This window comes from Mycena indigotica (assembly GCF_014461135.1).
Source record: "Mycena indigotica strain 171206Taipei chromosome Unknown Mind.scaff0009, whole genome shotgun sequence".
Taxonomy (NCBI): domain Eukaryota; kingdom Fungi; phylum Basidiomycota; class Agaricomycetes; order Agaricales; family Mycenaceae; genus Mycena; species Mycena indigotica.
Window position 1 is genome coordinate 105,439 of NW_023503008.1, and position 21,696 is coordinate 127,134.

The window sequence follows — 21,696 nt, forward strand, 5'->3', positions numbered from 1 at the left end:
CCCCGGAATCAATCCAGGGATCATGTGCCGCCTAAATTCCGGTGGAGTTGTCACATGTCTGCCAAAATCTAGGCGGTCACATGATGTCGTGGTGGGGGTGCGGTTTAAGCAGGAGACAGAGGAGGCGAGGTGCATGGTGATGGCAGAAGGTGCGGAAGGGAAAGTCATCGCACCGGCAAAGACACTATGATCAGTGTCTTTGGCAGTAAGAGTGGGGAGCATGCAGAGGTAATGGCCATCGCAGCGACAACCGCGGGAAAGCGGAATCGGAATCGGAATCCGGAGTCGTTTTGATGCCATCAGGGCGCTCCGCATGGCAGGGGAAGCCCATTCCGACAGGTGGCTGGCAGCAGGAATGGCTAGGGACAGACCAGCAGTGGCCGGAGAGGCCAGCATTAGCCGTGGGTGAAGGGAAGGAAGGCGGGGCCACGGTCGGAATCGGGGGGAAGGGGGTCCGGAAGTGGTTCAGGACGGCCCGGGGCCATAGGGCGCGGGGCGTGGGAAAGCTAAACCACGGCCGGAGGAGAACGCCAAGGGCCGGGCAGGAGGAAGTATTGAGGCCTCACGAGGACCAAAGTGTTCGAAGGGGGGCTGGGGCTGTGCAGCGCAAGGTCGGGTGGGGCCGGGACGGAGCCATCTGTCGCAATCCACCAGGAGCCTCCTGCATGCAGCCCCTCCGGAGGCCACCTCCAGGTTACCGGCAGGGGGGGCGTTAAAGACTGCGGGCCCTGGCAACGGAGTTGGGAGGTGAGGTCCGTATTGGTGGGCTTGTTCTGCTGTAAGGGCAACCTCGCGAGGCTCGAAATCAGAGTCCTGAGCAGAGGGGGAATCCTTAGTGAACTACTACAACAGGAAGGGACGCTACAGACTCACCTGAGCAGAGGGGGAATCCTTAGAGAACAAGCCAAGGAGCCCTCTGCCCAGGTGCACTACTATATACCAGTGACCGGAGTAATGATAGAGTGACTGCATAGTGACGGATGACGGATGGGAGAAGTCAGGCATCGCTAATGGACCCTAGGTGAGTGTCGAGTAGCCCTTGAAGCTCCGGAGAGGCAGGTTTGGGACCGTGATGCCAAGGGAGGGGCCCAGGCATCCCTAGAAGGCCTAAGAAGGGCTTCGGGAGGTCCAGGCTGCCTCTGGGCGTCTCCGCTTGTGACCGTGACCGTGACAACCGGAATCGGAATCGGAATCGGAATCGACTCCGGGTGTGTGACCGTGACGTGACGGCCGGAAACGGAGAGGGAAGGCGTGGAGCGGAAAGGGAAGGAGTCTGGTCTAGCCCAAGGGCCGGGGAGTGTCGAAGAGGACCAATGGGAATGGCGGCCAGCCATGACCACTGGAGGGTAGCGACAGGGGTCACTCGGAGACGTCCCCGGACGTCTCCAGAGAGGTGGAGGTGTGAGGGCGTGCAGCCTGGGGCGCTGCAGTAGGCACGAGCCTTAACGGCAGTAGGCCTCACCCAGGGGAAGGCCCGATGACGGGGGGCCGTGGTGGCGGAGTGGAGAGCGGAGCCATGGCAAGGCTCAGCCATCCGAACATAAGCCCGAACGCTGACATGGGTTGGGGACACCCAAGAGGTCCAGCAGGTAGAGATCGTAGGGAGACCTTGATAAGTGACAGCCCAGAGAGGCTAGAAGGCCATAGGCTCAAGGTCTCGGAGGGAAGTGGTGCGTCCACATCCGGAGGGGTCTCTGATGGCATTAGTGATCCCTGATGGTGACTCCGCCGGCGGAGAGACTCCCGGAAAGGGGTGGCCAGGGAAGTCGGAGACTGGGGATTACTGGATGTGGGATGTGGTGCGGGCAGTGGAGGGAGAGCGTCAGGGTGCGGAGACGCGGAGACACGAGCGGAGACGCGGAGACGCGAGCGGAGACGCGGCGCTTGATGGGATCAAGTGACGGCATCAGGGTTTCCCCTGACAGGCCCGAAACGCAGCAATCAGCGCCGCCGGACCGGCCGTGGCCGCACCCCGAGGAAACGGGGCAACCACGGTCGCCGGACCTTCGACGGGGCCCGCACCTATGGAGATCGACCGGGCCCAGGCCCCCGCTACGGCCCGCAGCACTCGCTGCTACAACTGCGGCCAGGAAGGGCACATCAGTCGGATGTGCCCGAACCGGGCCGCATCGGCAAACCAGATCCGGGCTATCTTCTCCGAGTTTGTCAAGGATAACGCGGATAAAGCGGATTTTGGCGATCGTCGCGAGTGAAACCTACGCCCTCGCCGACGTATACCACAAGTGTCTCTAGTTACAACCCGCATAATCGATATTCCGTGTTGCCAATCCAGAGATACGTGGGACCAGACGTAGAAACCAACCCCGAACAAACCCCGCAAACCACCGTTTCCGCCCGCAAGAAGAACCCGCACAAACCCACACGAGACACTCCAAGGCCCGCTTGGAAAAGTTGGCCCGCGGCCAGCGCCGAGAGGCTTGTCGCCCAAGTCGAGACCAGCCCGAGAAGGCTCGTGCGAAACTACAACAATGGATACATCCGGCCCGCCGAGCCGAAACGGGCCCGAACTAGAAGAGTTCATACGAACGGGGTACGCCCCGACGTAGCCGAAGCCTTGCGACAACTGCAAGATGCTCCCCCTTTCGGAAAAGTGAGGGCACCACGGCTACACGGGTAGCCGTCACCCTTCAAGGGGTCAACGACCTCCCGGGTACTCGGTTGACGCCCTCCTCGACAGTGGCGCCACCTCCGAGTTCATGCACAAACGGTTCGCGGAGGACTCGCAACTGGAACTCGAAGCCCTGCCGCACCCAGTCCCAGTGTACAACGCTGACGGGACGATCAACGCCCGACGGGCGATCACCCACGTTACCCGCTTACGAGTCACCATTCAGGATCACTCCGAACTTCTGACATTCGCCATCACGGATACCGGGAACAGCGACGTGATCATCGGGCATCACTGGCTCAAGAAGCACAACCCCGTGATCGATTGGCGCGAAGGGGCGATCGCCTTCACCCGATGCCCGCCCGAGTGCAAGCGGGCCCGATTGCTGGAACAATGGGGACGAAGAGGACAACGAACCCCTGGGCAAAGGGGATCGCCTCTTCGTCACGCCGGATTTACGACGAAGGTCCGAACGCGCCCGCCCACATCCGGGCCATGCAGAGCGTGGCCACCAAACTGGCCGCCGCCGCCCACGCTGCCGAGAAGCCCCGAACCACCGAGGAGAGCGTACCCCGCACTACCTCGAGGAATTCAAAGAGGTTTTCGAAAAACAGGACTTGACAAACTCCCGGAACGGAGGAAGTGGGACCATGCCATTGAACTACACCCAGACGCCCGAACCCGTCAAAGGGCGCTGCATTCCCCTATCAGGAGAGGAACAGAAAGAGCTTGACGCATTCATCAAGGAACATTTGGCAACCGGGCGGATTCGGCCCTCGAAATCCTCAGACAGCTCCCGTTCTTCTTCGTCAAGAAGAAGGACGGGAAATTACGGCCCGTACAGGACTACCGGAAGTTGAACGAGATCACCATCAAAAACCGATACCCGATACCGCTCATATCGGACATCATGCATAAGTTACGTAACGCCCGGTGGTTCACCAAGCTCGACGTACGTTGGGGATACAACAACATCCGCATAAAAGAAGGCGACGAGGAGAAAGCCGCGTTCATTACCAATCGGGGCCTATTCGAACCACTTGTGATGTTTTTTCGGCCTCACCAACTCCCCGGCCATGTTCCAATCCATGATGAACGAATTGTTTTCCAACCTGATTTCCCAGGGTCGCGTGATCGTGTACCTGGACGACATCCTCATATACTCTAGCGACCTCTCCGAACATCGCGCAGCGGTGAAAGAGGTCCTACAGATCCTGAAGGACAATCAATTGTACCTGAAACCGGACAAGTGCGACTTCGAGCGGAACGAAGTTGAATACCTTGGTGTGATCGTCGGGAATGGGCAACTTCGCATGGACCCGATCAAGGTCGCTGGCGTGCGCGAATGGCCCGGCCTCGTAACCTGCGAGAGGTTCAAAGCTTCCTGGGGTTCCTCAACTTCTACCGACGATTCATCAAAGACTTGGCGCGTCACGCCAAGCCACTGACCCGGCTGACCCGAAAAGACAGCCCATGGAAATGGGGACCGGAAGAAGAGGAGGCCTTTCAGACCTTGATAGACCGGGTCACGGATGAACCCGTACTACACTTCCCTACGGATCACGGGGCATGGCGGGTCGGCGGACTCTTCCGATTTCGCCACCGGGGCCGTCCTTTCGCAAGAGCAGGAGGGGAAGTGGGTCCCGATCGCATTTCTCTCCCGAGCTATGAACGACACCGAGCGCAACTCACGACATCCATGACAAAGAAATGCTCGCTATCATGCGGGCCCTTACCGAGTGGCGACATTATCTTCAGAACGGGGGAGATAAGCCGTTCAAATCTGGACCGACCACAAAAATCTGGAATACTTCATGACGGCTAAGAAACTGAACCGGCGGCAGGCACGATGGTCTCTCGAACTGAGTGAGTATCACTTCTCTTTGTTACATAAACCGGGAAAACGAACGGGGCGGGCCGACGCGTTATCCCGACGAAACGGGTACGACAACGGAAAGGAAGATAATCAGGACATCGTCCTACTTCCTGCGGGGCTATTCAAGGGAACACGCGATCCGCGCTATGCTGACACTAGAGCATACGGAGGGCGACGGGCTGATGGACTCGATCCGGCGGGCCGAATCGGCCACTGAGGAAAAGGTCCTCAAGCTCTGGGAAGACGGAGAACCGGAAGGCTGGGAACAGCACGACGGCTTCAAGACTCGGAACGGGCTGGTATCGTACCCCCGGCTATGGGACTGCGGCATCGAGTGCTACGGCAACACCATGACATCCCTATCGTGGGACACCGGGGTGGCATCGAACCCTCGAGCTGACGACCCGCAACTACTGGTGGCCGTCCATTCAAGCCGATTGCCAGGCATACGTACGAGCCTGCCCGTTGTGCCAACGAACGAAGATATTCCCGAGACGCCCGTAGGAACCTTGGTCCCGAATAGCGTGCCGACTCGAGTTTGGCAGCGCATATCAATCGATCTGATCGTTCAACTACCCGAATCCTCCGGGTACAACGCTATTCTCGTAATCGTAGATCGACTGGGTAAAGGGATACGCGTACTCCCATGCACGGGAAACATCTCCGGGGAAGGAGTCGCTCGACTATACCGCGATCACGTCTGGAAAGATTACGGATTCCCAGAGGAGGTAACTAGCGACCGGGGCCAGCAGTTCATCGGGCATTTCATGAGCGACTTGAGCAAATTGCTGGGAATCAAGATTCGATCTTCATCGGCATATCACCCACAGACGGACGGGCAAACAGAGCGTGCGAATATGGAGGTCGAGCAATACCTTCGAACATTCTGCAACTTCCAGCAGAGCGATTGGTCAGACTGGCTTTCCCTAGCAGAGTTCGCGTTTAATGACAAGGTTAACTCTTCAACGGGATTCTCGCCCTTCTTCCTCACGTTGGGATTCCACCCGAGAAAGGGGTCCGAGGCCCCGCAAGAGGTCCCGACCGAGGCCGCTACGGTGTTTGCCGAACGAATGAAGGAAGCCCGGGCCGATGCGGCCCGAAGCTATGAAAGAGGCCCAGGAAACGATGAAGAGATACTACGACCGAAAGCACTCTCCGGACCGAATTACGCCGAAGGGGATAAAGTTTACCTCCAGGGGACGAATTTGACCAGCGATCGACCCTCAAAAAAAACTGGATGACAAGAGGTTCGGGCCATTCGAAGTTAAGCGCAAAGTGGGTAAAACATCCTATGAACTGGTGCTACCCCCAACTTGGCGCGTAAGCCCCGTATTCCACACGGCGCTATTACGACCCTGGAACCCCCCCGTAGCGGATCATCAACGGGCCGCCCCCCACCACCCCGGCAGAAATGCGGGACGGCGAGCCTCACTACGAAGTCGAGGCCATCTCGCTCGTACGAAAGCAAGGACGACACCGCCTAAGATACCTAATTCAGTGGAAAGGCTACCCTCGGGAAGAGTGGACGTGGGAATTGCGGGACAAACTGGAGGGCGCAGAAGAGGCACTCGAGGACTTCTATACTCTCAACCCGTTCGCGCCCCGCGAAGAACTCGTAAACGGCCGATGGAAAATCCGAAAGCAAGACCAGGGGACGCGGACCCATAGGGCGTCGAGGCGCCGCCCACAACGGGGAGGGGTGATGTCACGGTTCGGGTCGGGCCGTCCGGGCCGTAAGGGCCGCACGGGGCCCGAACGGGCCCGCACGGGCCCGTATACCGCCGTCCTCCTGGATGCCCCCTCATTCTTCCAACCCCTTCCGTTCACCCCTACGACCCTGCGCAGCGCCCATCCGATCCGCCCTGGGGCCTAGCGCCCATCCGATCCATCCCTAATACCGTAGCGTATAAAAGTCGTACTTACAAGATGTAGTCGCTAGGCTAATATCGTCTATTCTCCGGGCGAATACCCATCTCTCGTGCTCCTCAGACCTCTCCGAAGTCGGACCCCCCGACGCCCCGATACGGCCCGAGCCCGACGCTGACAGCCGCCCAAGCCTTCTGTGCCCGACAGCGGCAGCTACGGACAAGCAGTATATAGTCAGCTCCCTAGCAGGCGGACCCTTAGAGTTTCTTCTCTTTGGATCCTCCCCTGCTAGGTCAGCTTCATTTGTATTTGCTTACCAATGTTCACGCTTTGGATCCTCCCCTGCTAGGACCTTGATCTCAGGCCTCCGGGGTTGCCCTTACAGCAGAAGAAACTCTCTACGGGATCAACCGGACAAGATTGCTAGGTTCGGCGCCGACTCAGGCTCGGAATACGAGTCCGTTCCGCCCTCGTCACCGCCCCTACCACTTGTCCCCTCCTCCTCTACTCCTGTGGTCCCCGCACCCGTCATGCCGTCCGGAGTCACTCCTACCGCAGATGCCCGGCTGGACTCACTCGAGGCGAAAATCGATAGCCTAACTGAGGCCCTTGCTTTACTCACCAACCAGGCTTCTGCTGCCGCTGCCGCCGCTAATAATGCCGGCGGACCCCAAACACCATCGCCGGAGACGTCGATTCCGACTCCGACTCCGATCCAGGGCGACTCCGAAGCCCTTTTTGGCGACATCAACCTCGCCTCAAAATTGGTCTTGCGACCAAACCCCCCGTTCACCTTCAACGGCGACTGGAAACGCGGCTGCGCGTTCCTCTACGCGGTCCGCACCTACGCCCGCCTTGCCCCTGAGGCCTTCGTGGTCAACGGAGAGGCGAGCGAGGAAAAGGCTGTCCGCTATGCCATGTCGTTTATGGCAGAAGGACCCGCTCAGCAATGGGTGGAGCGCCACGGAAGCAAAGCCCCGTTTCCGTTTCCGTCCTGGGGCTCGTTCGTTTCCGAGTTTCGACTCCGGTTCGTCGAGGAGAACGAGCAAGATCACGCTCTCTCCAAGCTGGAGACTTCCGCCTATCACATGGGTACAAAGGATGTCTACCAGTACACCGACGACTTCGAGGACCTGATGGACCTCGCCGGATTCGAAGACGCGCTGGTCAAGGTGACCAAGTTCCGCCACAGACTTGACCCCTTGATCAATAACGGAATCACGTCCTCAAACGACCCTCCGGACCTCCGGGATTACCTTAGCTGGCGCACCCGGGCCTTCCGTCAATACGAGGCCCTGGTCCGGGCCAAGCTGATCAAGTCAGCCGCCCCCAAGACGCCTGGCGGTTTGATTCGGACTCCGTTTCCGGTCAACCGCATCCCGGCTCCAGCCCCTTTCCGCCCGGTGGTTCCGGTCGTGCCACCCGCGGCCCGCGCCCCCGCTCCAGCGCCTCCAGCTCCCGTCCCTATGGAGTTGGATCGCACCAGGGCTCGGGGTGCCCCTCGTCGCGCCTGCTTCAGGTGCGGCAACCCAAACCATCTCGCCCGGGATTGCCCCCTCCCCGCCGATGTCCGCTCGATGGACATCCTCGACGAGGTGATCCAACAACTCGGTGACGAGATGTTAGCGGAGTTGATCGCCCGCTATATGGACACAGCTGCCCTGCCGGAGACGGCAGCGGAGTCGATGGCCGGAGAGGATTTTGTCCCCGCGCGACGAGTGACTGGTGTGCCCTCGTTCGCGTCTATAAATCGTTTTGCCTCTTTGTATGATGAATGCAGTTCCTTGCCCTACAATGAGCCCGAAACGAAAGACACACCCTCTCCTGCCCCCGCCTCGACTCCGTCTCCGACTCCGCCCGCGACTCCGGTCATCGTCCTCCGCCGCCTCACGGCCTGGGAAAAGAAACTGCCCAAGCAGTACACCGTCGCCGCTGCCCCTGGGGCGAACTCCCTCCACCTCCCGTTAGAGCTCGAGTCCACCACCAGCGCGCTGAAGCTCTCACTCTCTGGGCTTGTCGACTGTGGTGCCACCTCCGACTTCATTGACACGAACTATGTTGCTCGGAATGGCATTCCGGTCCGCACCCTCGATCAGCCGATTCCGGTTTTCAATGTCGATGGCACCCCCAATGACGCTGGCTCCATCAAACAGATCGCGGACTTGGTCCTGCGCTACAAGGGCCATGCCGAACGAGTTCAGCTGGCCGTCACCCATCTTGGCAAGCAAGACATATTCCTGGTTGCGGAAACATAACCCAGAGATCAATTGGGAAACCAAGGAGGTCAAGATGACACGGTGCCCCCGCAATTGCTCGACCTGCCGTGAGGAAGAGCGCGTCGAACGGACCGAGTTGCGGCGACTCCGGTCGCTTCAGAAGCGTCTCCGCTCCGGCCCGTTCCCCTCGGTCTGCGCCATGGACCTTTCTGGGTCTGATGACGGAGACGATTCCGTCTCTGGTGACGACTCCGGCCTGCCTGATCTGACGCCGGACTCCGGACGACGACGATGACGATGGTCAGCTTGAAGATGGTGACCGCATCTTCTACACCTCGTTCCGCCCCTCGGAGGAGATACGCGCTGGCAGTACTGTCTCGCAACGCCTGGCCGAAGCCTTCGCCAAGAACTCCGCCCCTCCGCCCTCCGAGATCCCGGACTGGGCTAAGGAGTTCCAGGACGTCTTCAACAAGGAGTCCTTCGACACGCTACCGGAGCGGAGAGCCTGGGACCACGCCATTAAACTCGTCCCCGATGCTAAGCCCACCAACTGCAAGGTGTACCCCATCTCGCCCCTCGAGCAATGCGAGCTCGACGCGTTCATCGAGGAAGGGCTTTCGACGGGCCGGATTCGCCCCTCCAAGTCTCCGATGGCGTCTCCGGTCTTCTTCGTCAAGAAGAAGGACGGCGGACTCCGCTTCGTCCAGGACTACCGTGCTCTCAACGCGATGACTGTCAAAAACCGGTACCCCCTTCCGCTGATCAACGACCTCATCAACCGGCTCAAAGGCGCTCGTTACTTCACCAAACTCGACGTCCGTTGGGGCTTCAACAACGTCCGGATCAAGGAAGGTGACGAGTGGAAAGCGGCTTTCCGGACTAACCGAGGCCTGTTCGAGCCCTTGGTGATGTATTTCGGCCTGACAAACTCTCCCGCGACGTTCCAAACGATGATGAATGACATTTTCCAGGACCTCATCCTCTCCGGAGACGTCATGATCTACCTTGACGACATCCTGATCGCCCACTCCGACCTCCGGAAACACCGGCAGATTGTCCAGGAGGTCTTACGGCGACTCCGGGAGCACAAGTTGTACCTTCGAGCGGAGAAGTGCGACTTTGAAAAATCGTCAATCGAGTACCTCGGAGTCATCATCTCCCACAACCACGTCGAAATGGACCCCGTCAAGGTCGCAGGCGTCTCCGCTTGGCCGACTCCGGAAAACAAGAAGGACATTCAGCAGTTCCTTGGGTTCGCTAACTTCTACCGCAGGTTCATTCGGGACTTCTCGACCCTTGCGCGCCCTCTTTTCGTGCTCACCAAGAAGGACCAGCAATGGACTTGGGGCGACGGAGGCCTCCGCGTTCCAAGCGATCAAGGACGCGGTCACCTCGGAACCGGTCCTGGCGATTCCGGACGACGCACGGCCTTTCCGACTCGAGGCGGACAGCTCTGATTATGCGACGGGGCGGTTCTTTCACAATCCGCCCCGGACGGGAAGTGGCACCCTGTAGCATTCTATTCCAAAAGCTTAAATGATGTCCAGCGCAACTACGAAATCCACGACAAGGAGATGCTCGCGATCATCCGCGCACTCGAGGAGTATAGACACTTCCTCGAGGGCGCCGCGCACCCTGTCGAGATTTGGACTGACCATAAGAATTTGGAGTACTTCAGGAAGACGCAGCACCTCAACCGGAGACAGGCCCGGTGGTCTCTGTACCTCTCCCGGTTCGACTTCACGCTGCACCACAAGCCTGGCCGCGATATGGGTCGGCCTGACGCCCTCTCCCGGAGACCCGACCACGGAGTCGATTCCGACAACTCCGATGTCGTCCTTCTGCGGCCTGAACTCTTCCCTCGCCGCACTCGAGGGCGTTTCCGTTCCGGTCCTGCCTCTGAACTCCTCCGCGACATCCGTGATGCCCTCTCCGGTGAGCCTGACCTGGAGGAGCCCGTCGCACTAGCGGCCCGGCAACTTCTTAAGGTTCAAGGTCAAGCTCGAGGCCCCCGCTCCTCACGTTCTGACGAATGGGCCGTCTCCGGCGGTCTTCTCCATTTCCGAGGAAAGATCGTCGTACCAAAGGACAAGGACCTCCGGAGACGCATCATCGAGCTCTGCCATGACACCCGAGTCGCCGGACACGCAGGTCGTTTCAAGACCCTGGAGTTGGTCTCCCGGAACTACTGGTGGCCTCAGATGTCTCGCCATATCGGCCAGTATGTTGCGACCTGTGACTTGTGCTGTCGCACCAAGGCACTCCGGAGACTGCCCCACGGAGAACTGCACCCCACGGAAACGCCCCGAACGCTGGCATACCGTCTCCGTCGACTTCATCGTAGAGCTTCCCGAAGCCCATGGGTACGACGCGATCATGGTCGTCGTTGACACCCTCGGAAAGCGCGCCCACTTCTCAGAGTGTCATACGACGGTCGATGCAGTAGGGGCAGCCCGCCTCTACTACCGGAATGTCTGGCGGCACCATGGGACTCCGGAGAAGTACGTCTCCGACCGCGGCTCGCAGTTCATTGCGGACTTCACCCGAGAACTTTGGCGTCTAATCGGCATCAAGCCCGCCACGTCCACCGCATACCACCCGCAGACAGACGGTCAGACAGAGCGCGTCAACCAGGAGCTGGAGCAGTACCTGCGGATCTTTACCAACTATCAGCAGGACGACTGGGATGAGCTGATTCCGGCCGCGGAGTTCGCCTACAACAACCACGTTCACTCCTCCACGCAACAAGTCCCCTTCATGATGGACACGGGACGACTCCCCGCGCATGGGCTTCGAACCCGGAGTCCGTTCCGCTATGGAGTCCGTGAACGAGTTCCGCGACCGGATTGCCACTGGTGTTGCCGAAGCCAAGGCCGCCGCTCACTAAGGCCAAAGAGGAGTACAAGCGCTACTACGACCGGAGACGCACTCCGTCTCCGGAGTTTAAGGTTGGCGACCGTGTTTGGCTGGATGCCTCTGACATCAGGACGACTCGCCCCTCGGAAAAGTTCTCCCACCGCCGCCTCGGACCGTTCAAGATAGTCGCGGAGATCAGCAAAGGTGCCTACAAGCTCGACCTCCCTCCGCGCTACTCGAAGCTCCACCCGGTCTTCCCCGTCGTCAAGCTCGAGCTCGCCCAAGACGACCCCCTTCGACGGACGCCCCGGCTACGACCAGCCCCCTCCGGACCTCGAGGACGGAGTCCCGGAGTGGGAAGTAGAGGAAATCCTGGACGCAAGGGTGAGGTATAAACGGCTGAATTACTTCGTCAGATGGAAAGGCTACGACGCATCGCACGACCAATGGGTCCGCTTCGACCGCGTCTTCGCCCCGGAGAAAGTTGCGGAGTTCTATCGTAAGTACCCTGGCAAACCACGGCACATCGCCTCGGCAACCTTCGACTCGATTCCATTCCGGTCTATGCGTCGGGACGCCGCATTCAAAGGGGGGGGTGATGTCAGGGGAACCTCCCTTTCGGCCCCTCGGAGACGATTCTGATTCCGGTCCGACTCGGTTCCGACTCCGGTGATCGCATCACCGCCTCCGTCAGGCGCATCGCCGCCCCGCCTGGCGATCCCCCTGGGACCTGGCCTGCGACATGGCGCCGGCATACTGCACGGAGCAACGATCAACCTTGGCGCGTCAAGAGCGCAGTATATAGTTCCGCTACCTCAGCAGGCGGACCCTTAGAGTTTCTTCTCTTTGGATCCTCCCCTGCTAGGTCAGCCTCACTTGTATTTGCTTACTTCTATTCACTCTTTGGATCCTCCCCTGCTAGGACCTTGATCTCAGGCCTCCGGGGTTGCCCTTACAGCGTTGCAGAATATTACCCATAACAAAGAGAAAAGACATGTGCGTCTGGAAACGGTGATCAGCGCCAGAAGTGAGAAGATGTCCGACATGAGTTCTCATATGCACATTTCTGAATGGCACACTCTGATCCAGCCAAACCTTGGTATTTTCAAATGAGCCCACACCATATGGGAAAAGAGTAGGGAATAGAAGAGCATAAGTGTGAGGACTGTTTTTGGTACTGGAGGCTGTTGAACCTGAAGGAAATTTCACAAAAGGGGAGTTCTTCTTTTTCAGTTGAGAGATGGCTTTCTTTTTCAAACTTTCTAAAGCCTTCAGCTTGCGCCGAGTAAATGTACGATCCACGTGATCAGCATCTTCTACAGTGGAAGACGACATAGTTGTATGGGAAATGTTGGGAAAGGTTCTATCATTGGACTCATTGACATAAGAGGATCCTTCCGCTGAATCATTAGTCCAAACAAAATCGATGATCGGAAGTGGAAGGCCTTTATCAGGATATTCAGCGGCATGCTCGAGTATAGAGGATCGGTTTAGATCAGCATACAATGGATTATTGTCTTTTAACTAAAAGAGAGCATCGATAATCTTTTGTCGACGAACGAGCAAAGGTGATTTTTCCAGCATTTCAACTGTTACCTCCGTATCAGGAGATCCAACCAGAATAACACAGACAAAGTCTCGTAATTGAGAGAGAGGAGGGGGAAGCATGTTTGGCAATGAGATAGGTTCTTGGGGAAGAATGCAAACATTCCCTCTTGAAGCGTACTGACCCGAATCACCGAACTGAAGTTTGAACATACATCGAGTAGCTCTTCGGCGTGCGATACATTGTTCCTCAATGAATGTCAAACCGTCAAGCTCCGGAGGACAAAGCCCAGTCCACAAACCATTCGCATAGCTTCTCAAGGGAATATGTTTGAAACTAGAATGTGTAATTTCGCGCTTACATAAAGTGCATACAACATAACAGTTACCGACCAATGATTCCGGTCGATAGACTTGAATTCTTGGTCGTTGTTCTATTTCCCGAAGTCTAGCTGTTGCAGCATTCAACAATGTAATGTCTAAATCTGCAATCGGGATATGCGAGACATTATCGATGGGTTCTCTAGTGCCACAGAAAGAGCATTCCAAACGTTTCAAAGCTCGATTTGAAGTGGCGCTCCGATATTCTCTAATAAGATCTTTCTTTTCATCTTGAGATAGAATTCGGAAAGCGTCATCGACAGAAACAGGAAGAGAAGCAGAAGGGTCCAAGCATTGTCGTTTATTGGGTATAGGGGAACTGTCAGAAGGAGGGGGACGTTTTTTTGCGGATGATTTGACGCCAAGGCCACGGAGTTTCAAGATACTAGTACTCTCCAAGAATGCAAGATTGCTGATATTAGCAGCCTTGAGACCAATGTATTCAAGTTGATCGTGGCGCACGAGACAATGAATAGTACAAACATGGACCTCAAAATCGGTGCGGAGCTGCTGAAGACGTTTCCTCTTCCCATCAGAACCAACCAGCCTAATATTGACGTGGAGGGCGGTTAGTTTGCGGAGGTCATCGTAAAGGAAGGCACGAAGGGAAAGAAGGTGGTGGACGACCTTCTTCTTGGTGGATAAGTCCACATCAGCAAAGGTATCGGCACTTAATGGAGCGTCGCTAGTTTTTTTGTTTTGTTTGGAGGGAGAGATAAAGGTAGAATTGTCATTGATATTGGATTGGATATGGGAAGGGACAACGGGGGTGTATATCAACATCCATGTGAGAATCGACGTCCATAGGAGAAGACACCTTGGATTAAAGAAAGAAATATCAGTTCGGTCAAGAAAAACAGCATGCTGACTCACCGAGGCATCACGAACAGAAGAGAATACACCAAAATGACTGCCATTTCCTCCGTTGAGCATGTTGAGAGAAGAAGCGACGGGAGTAGAAGAGACGCCAGATGTAGAAGCCATAGAACACTTAGAAAAGTGAGAAGAGCGGAACCATGGATGCCCAGATAACTGACGGAAGACAACAACAGAGATTGCCAAGAGAGGAACAACAAAAAACGTATAGGAGAAGAACAGGGCTCAAACGAGAACAAGATCTTGGTGAGACGAACGAATCAACCAAGGATGTTGTGACAGGGATGTTACGATCACAGCCACAGCACAGCACTACCATATTGGGACGGATGAAAAAAACACGGTGGGCCAGGGACTTGGCTGCACAGCAAGTTACTCGATTGAGAAGAATGACTAACATGCCAATTGGGACGGCTGATTCTAATATTCTTCTAGAGAGACAAACCTAAAGGTTCTCAACCTTAGATAATTGACACATGGCAAACATCAGATGTATTTGATGATGTTACTATATGTCACACAACCAAATCCTTTGTTTCCGGTCCTCATGAACTATATTAAATTGTTATAAAATGGCTATGAGAGGGGATAAGGCCGCAAGCGGCAGAGAGCCGAACCATGACCCTGCTGGACACATCATGTGATCATTGTGATGCTGTCCCAATAAGGGTAATCAAAACACAGCCACTCCCAATTTAGGGGGGCTGGTTTTCATCTTCACTTATAGAGCCGAAACTTTGGTTCGGCAATAAAATCAAGGGTAGCCTTTACAACTGTCCCACCAAGGAAAGTTTGAGTGTGGCCCTCTATGTGTTGAATTATAGTATAAGTAGTGAAATAATGTTAAAATCTTATAAATTTATCAATACCAATGAATAGACAATCTTACCTGGTATGCTTATTTGCAGTTAATCTAAGTATCTAACCACATATGACCATCTCAGAGTCAACATACTACTCTGGGTAAAGTAATGCACAGCACTTGCTGAGGTTCAATCCATTTCTCTTACAATGATAAATTTCAAATATACTTATAATAATAGGAATTTAAACTTAAATTTGGGCTAAGTTGCACACTAACTTATGATGCTAACACAACACTAGGGCCTAGCTAAGAAAATCAGACGAGTAATAACTCATGACATTGCTTTCACAGGTATTTTGAAAATTCTGATTTTGAAAATTGCAAGACATTCACCTAATTGGGCTGTAATACTAGCCCTATTTGAGAATGAAAACACTCTCACATAATACTTTTTAGAATATTGTTATTCATTAATTTTATGGAACTTAGGATAATTATAAGAGACAGTAATCAATTTAGTTATATCTCATTTCAGCCTATTTCAATGCCAGAAGTATAAATAAACATATGACCTAATCTTTGAACCATTATCCTATGCCTATCATATCTCCTTATAGGAAAATCTTCATCTGTTGTTTGTAACTTGGAATTTTTATAGAAAGAAAAGATCTCAAATTTATCAGAGTTGGAAAGATGGTCAATTATACATAATATAACATGCATGTTGTTTTATTCAATTTGAGCTGGAATTAGGCAAAACATAAGACACACCACATACTAGTAAACTTTTCATTTCATTTTCTTTACTTTGATCACTGAGCACTCTCATGAGATATAAGATTAATAATGGTACTATATCATCTAGCTTCAATTTTTTGCCCAAAAATTATTGAATTGAATATTTTGAATGTTATAAGCCATCTTAGAATATTTGGTGATATTTTCAACTTGAAACTACCATGAACCATACCGAAATATTTGGATTGGTAAATATTCTTATGTGCTAGATGATACTTAACAAGTAAATTCGTTGGTGTCACACCAACCCTGCTCAGGCAAAAGCAAGGTCATTGGCTACGGCGCATGCGCCGGAGACCCCTAGTTAGGAGTCTGGGGTCAAATTAAAAGAGACAGCACGTGATGCAGATTTTCTTTCGCACACTCTGCGAAAAGGCATTACTTGCTGATACGTTCTCGACCCATGTCTTCTATCACGTTAACTCAACAACTGAACCTTCGTCCTGAAAACTGGGAAAATTTGGGCTTGAAAGATATCTGGCACTGGGGGCACAGCCTACGGCGTGCCGGGAACACGCGGCCTGGCCCCGTGACTGATTCCGTGCTGACCTCTGACCTACCGTGTTCCAACCGCGTTCTTGCATCTTTCAAATGGTGTTGCTACTGATATGTAAGGTACAGTCAACTACTTTTACTCATGAAAGAAACTGATGCCACGCGGTTATGGCCCCCATTCCCATTAGCCGGACACGAGATCAGCGTGACCCGATCGATCGCCGTGACGACGTGCTTCTCTTGACAAAACCACCACCTCTCGGCGTTTCTCCCGACACGCGACTGGATTTTGCCCTCCAAGACTGGACCACCAAGCGAGGGCCGCGCCCGAATGACGGTGAGAGAAAGGGAGGCTGGTTACCCTTCTGCAAAGGGTGCACCATTTTCCTCATTTTCTACATGGTTTTGACTCAAGCAGTCCCCAGACCGGCCAACCCGAATACAACCATTACTCGATGTCTATTCGCCCTCTGCCGCCATTCCTGCCCTCTCCCACTGTCATCTCCTATTCGCCATTCTCCGCAGTTTCTAGGTTAGTCTGGGTAAAAAAAAACGCCATAGCGCGCCATTGCGACCGTCGATTGGCGCAAAACGCAGACCACGGTGTCTCTAGGACTCCTTCCTTGATTCGCCTAAGTTTGGCATCGATCTGACGACTGGATCCCGACGACGACGGCCCAGGTTTGGCCGCAGCGGGCAAGGCCCAAACTTGCCCGTTGCGGCCCAAACGGGCCTCGCAAGCTCTTGACGACATTCGGGAGAATACGGGGAGTGTTACCAACGTGGCCGACGCCTCTCGGCGCCCTGTGGCAGGCTGGAACGGCCACCGACGGCCAAGTTGGCGGTCTGCCCAAGAATTGCGCCCGGCGGGCCGAGAACGGGTCTGCATGGGCTGCACAAACCAAGCGCGCTGAGTGTCTGAAATCCCGAGCAGAGCGGGGCAGTGGTTGTTTCTGCGCAGGCCGATCTCTGTTTTGCAAGGCGTGCGTCTCCCACTCGTTCTACCTGGGAATGCAGATGTGAATATCTGGGCACCACCTCCCATGCGTTATCAAGCAGGATAAGGCCGTTGGTGTCCCTTGTTGCCTGAGTGCGTAAATTCAGTGAAAAGACTTACCGTGGGCTGACCTTTTCGCACGGTGTGTTTATCACCTCCATCCCCCACGGCTCAGCCGTCTCGCGTCCCCTGAAAATTTGGCCATCAGCGCCGATCAGGCCGAACTCTGAGTCCGCTGGATGGTGTAGATGAAGGAGATTTGTCCTATGTCTAGCATGTATGGACGCCGCTCAGTCCTGTGCGGGCGCGAAACCGACATACACCTTCTGCGGTGCGTCACCATCGCCCTTTCCCGTGCCGCTCCTATCTACATATCCGGCCAGTGCATCTCATATTATGCCCCCATCTTCGCAGGCAGCCGCACAAACGTGTCCTTCGTCATTGACGGCAGGCCGCCCAGCGCCGGCCGCGCGGGAGCGGCGGTGGGGCTCCAAACTTGATAAGCGCCGCGAGCACTGCTTCATTTCCTAGCTACAACAAGCCGCGCGCACTGGGGTGTACTTCACCTGGCCAACAAGGCACCTCCAACACTCCCAGCCACGAAACCGCCGTTGCACTACTGCTGACAAACATTCGCCGGCGCCGTTGTTGGACCTGCCGCGTCTTCAGCGTGAGTTCGGCAATAACGGAAGCACTGGAAATCATCCCCGTTAGTGCAAAGAACGGCATCTTCCCCGACACAAGACCCTAGAACCTCCGCCACCTGCCTCTTGCTGGTGCACCCAACACGCGCCTGGACGTCGCCCTCCGACACGGAAGCGCTGGACAAAGGGGAAAATGCGGCAGCGCCTGCGTGTACCGGGGTTGTTCGTTAAGCACGTCTGGTGCGCCTTTCTGTATTACCCAACACTAACTGATGGATTCGGCGCTCTCGGAGCTGAAGGTGGTCGCCGCCGGACCCCGGCGGCACAATGAAATTGGCTGCGGGCCAAAGGCCTGCGCCGAGGGAAGCTGAGACCAGGGGATGGAGGAGCTACAAGCGGTCGCGCGTGGGCAGGGTCCAAGGTGAGTCGTTCTTAGTTGTTTGGGCACCCGCTTACAGCATTGAACTCAGCCCGCATCCACGTCGGCTCAAGCCCAGGCCACAAGTATGGGCCGACGACGCGCCGGCACTGGGCAGCACGATGGAGTCAAGCGGAAGCATGAGCGCCCCACTGCAAAAGTTGCGCACTAATGCACTGGCAGATCGGGGCAGGTTTGTAACTGGCCGTAGCGCGCTACGGCCGCATCACAGAGGGGTGGGGGGGACAACAGCACGGCTTGGCAGAGACGTGCGCGGCCGGAGGTTAGTGTGGATGTGAGGAATGGCTGGGATTGTCTAGAAGTCCTTTTAAGTAGTACGGACAGCCTGAATAAATATTAATGACTTGTTCTTCGGTGAAAAATAACATTTGAAACTCAGTTGATGGGATCAACATGGAGTAAAAAGGAACTGAGCTCCCTCCTTGGCCTGAGCAGCCAGCTTCCTCGCCCTTGTCTTGACGAATGGTGCTGGCCGGTTCGATCGCGAGAATGACATTGATGAGCTCGTGCTTGTCATCGACGGACTCGACACGGAGCACATGCAAAGCGAGGGGCGGATGTTTTGGGTGGTTTCGTGTTGCATGAAGTCGGAGCCTTGATCAACCGCGTCTGCCAATGGCAGGTCCGTGTGCTGTGCCACTCATGGTTGGTGATTACTGAAGAGTTTTTTTTTTTTCGAAACTTTCAATCCATGCCACGAGGCATGACGTCATATCCTCGTCATGCGGTGAACAATAGGTGGAGACGCGGTAGGTCCGCGGTAGGTACGAGTCAAGCACGCGGCCAGCCACGCGGTCGGTCCGCGTGTTCCGGCACGCCGTAGCTTGTGCCCCCAGTGCCATGGAGCGCCTGCGAAGAGCTGCTGCACTCGCGGGGCTATCTGCTTGCGACCGATGCAGAATACGACACGGTTGGCGAAGGAATGGCTGTGCCGAATATCGCTCACAATCCCTTCAATCCCGCCCCTCACGAGAATTTCATCGATGTTATGAGACCTTACGCTGATATAGTCCAAGCTCGTCCTTTGACTCCGCTTCAGACCATAACTACATGTCTGAGAGATTTTGGACGTTTTCTGAAGCAACAATAGCGTGTCGAAGCTCTATTTGGGCTCGACTCGCGTCTGCGTACAGTGGTTTTCAAAGCGATTGGTAATGAAAGTCCCGAATTGATTGCACTCAAGGATTGCTCCAGCCCCGTCGCTCGGGAGGACGCTCGGAATCGCACCATTCCGGTGCTGGACTGGGTGGAAACGCCATATGGGTTTGTCATCGCTGTCATGGCTGCCTGGGGAATGCACTGGGACTACCCTCCTTGCGGTTCGATGGTCACGCGAATGGAACTCGCTGTAAAGCTGTTCGAAGGGCTGCAGTTTTTTCACGAGAGAGGCATTGTACATGGAGTAAAGACTTTTGCGTGACCATGAAGCGCAGCGCTTTACTGACAACGACACGAGGATATCCAATGCCAGAACATTGTCATCAACTGTTTCAACGTGCGGGCATTCCCGCCACATCAATGCGAGAACGATTTCCGTCTCACTCACAAGGTCAAGTATGCATATATCGACTTTGGCTCCGCCCACATCTTGTCGCTGGAAAACCCTTGGGGAATACCAAGGACAAATCCAACGACGGAGCCGGCCCCAGAACAAGTCATAGGCATGGAATCGCAAACAGAGATTGATCTCTTTGCAGCCTATGTCTTTAATTTAGGAAAAGTTTTGGAACTTGAGCTCAAGAGGGCCTTTAAAGTGCGAACGACTTCTTTGTCTTGCTGCCGCCAGTAACCGCTCATAGACATATGGAGAAAATCACCTCGTCGTACCAGAGCACTACTCGTCGCTTATAGCGCAGATGACGCAGGCTGATTCAACCAAGCGACCAACAATCAGCCAAGCGTTGGCTTTGCTTCGAGTGTAATAGCTCAAGCGCCTTGTTATAAAAGCAACAACTAGTACTGTCGCTATCAGTTTAAAAGCTGATTTGCCAACTGCGGCGAATGGACGGCGTTGCGTAGCCGGTGCCCTTGTAGACGACGACGCCGTTTTTCAGCAGCTGGGCAGTGGTGGCGGTGAGGACAAGGGTGTAGGTTCCAGAAAAATGTGTCGTCGGGAAACCCCCAAAGGCACCTTGTCCGCGTTTGATGCACGGGCCCTGGCCCTGCTGGTCCTTGGTGACCAAGTAGATTGTGGAGCCATCAGCGTAGACGATAAAGCGGGTGACCGAGGCCGCGAATATTCCTTGTCAGCGGCGGCAACGCGCTCATCGAGGCTGCCGGCGGCGGTGACGTCAGCGGCTGCAGGGGCCTTGTCTTTAAGGCTCTTCAGTGCTAGCGGAGAAGATTAAATAGGATATGAACACGTTGGCGATGACCTACAAGCATCCCAGGTCGACATGGCTATATTGAAGGAGATTTGGTGAGACTGTAAACTTGAAGCTGGGGAGGTGGTTATCGCATTGCGGCAGGCAAAGAACGGAACCTACCTTGTAGTGGACTGGAGAATTCACCTTCGTAGGCCGTCCTTAAATACCGCGTCCTGGTTATTGTTATTGCGCGGAAAAGAGACGCTTGTTGGATTTCAACTTGAATGCCATGTTGACGCTGTGAATGCAGGGCAAATGCTAGCGGCATGCTGCATGAGAGATGTCGCATGGGGCGTGAGCAGGTCGAAAAGTGCACAAAGCTGGATGGCAGTAGTCGCTAATGTCTCCTTTTGCTAGTGGACGCTACTGCTGGTGGCACGCCACAAGAATAAACACATCGTTCACTGCCAGTAAGAGTACACTGTGCACGCCTCAAGCTTGGCTCCGGAATGCAGAATTGACCACTGACCGTCAGAGTCCCACGCCAGTCTCAACAGGGGGTTTGCACTCGCCGGTGCGCTATTCAGAATCCGAAGTCGGTCGTGATACTATGACTGTTAATATATGCATCAAGATGGCGGGCTTTACATTCGCCGGAGCAACACACCACCACTGGCAGAAACTGGAATGCTGACGGAGACTTGAAGTTTCCTATCCATTGATGTTGCCGCGGTGCGGATAAGTACCATCATCTTGCTCGTAGTACGGTCGTCTCATGTCCACGACTTTGGCAACCGTTCTGCTCTCCTCGGTCCGAATCTCCGTCGATCTTGCGCCTAACCTGTATGTGAGTCGTGATAGCTTGCAGCGTGAGTTAAAAGTCCCTTGCGAGATGGATCTTGACCACAAGAAGCTGTGGAATATCGAGGTCTAGTAGATCTGAAAATATTAGCCTAAGCAAAACAGG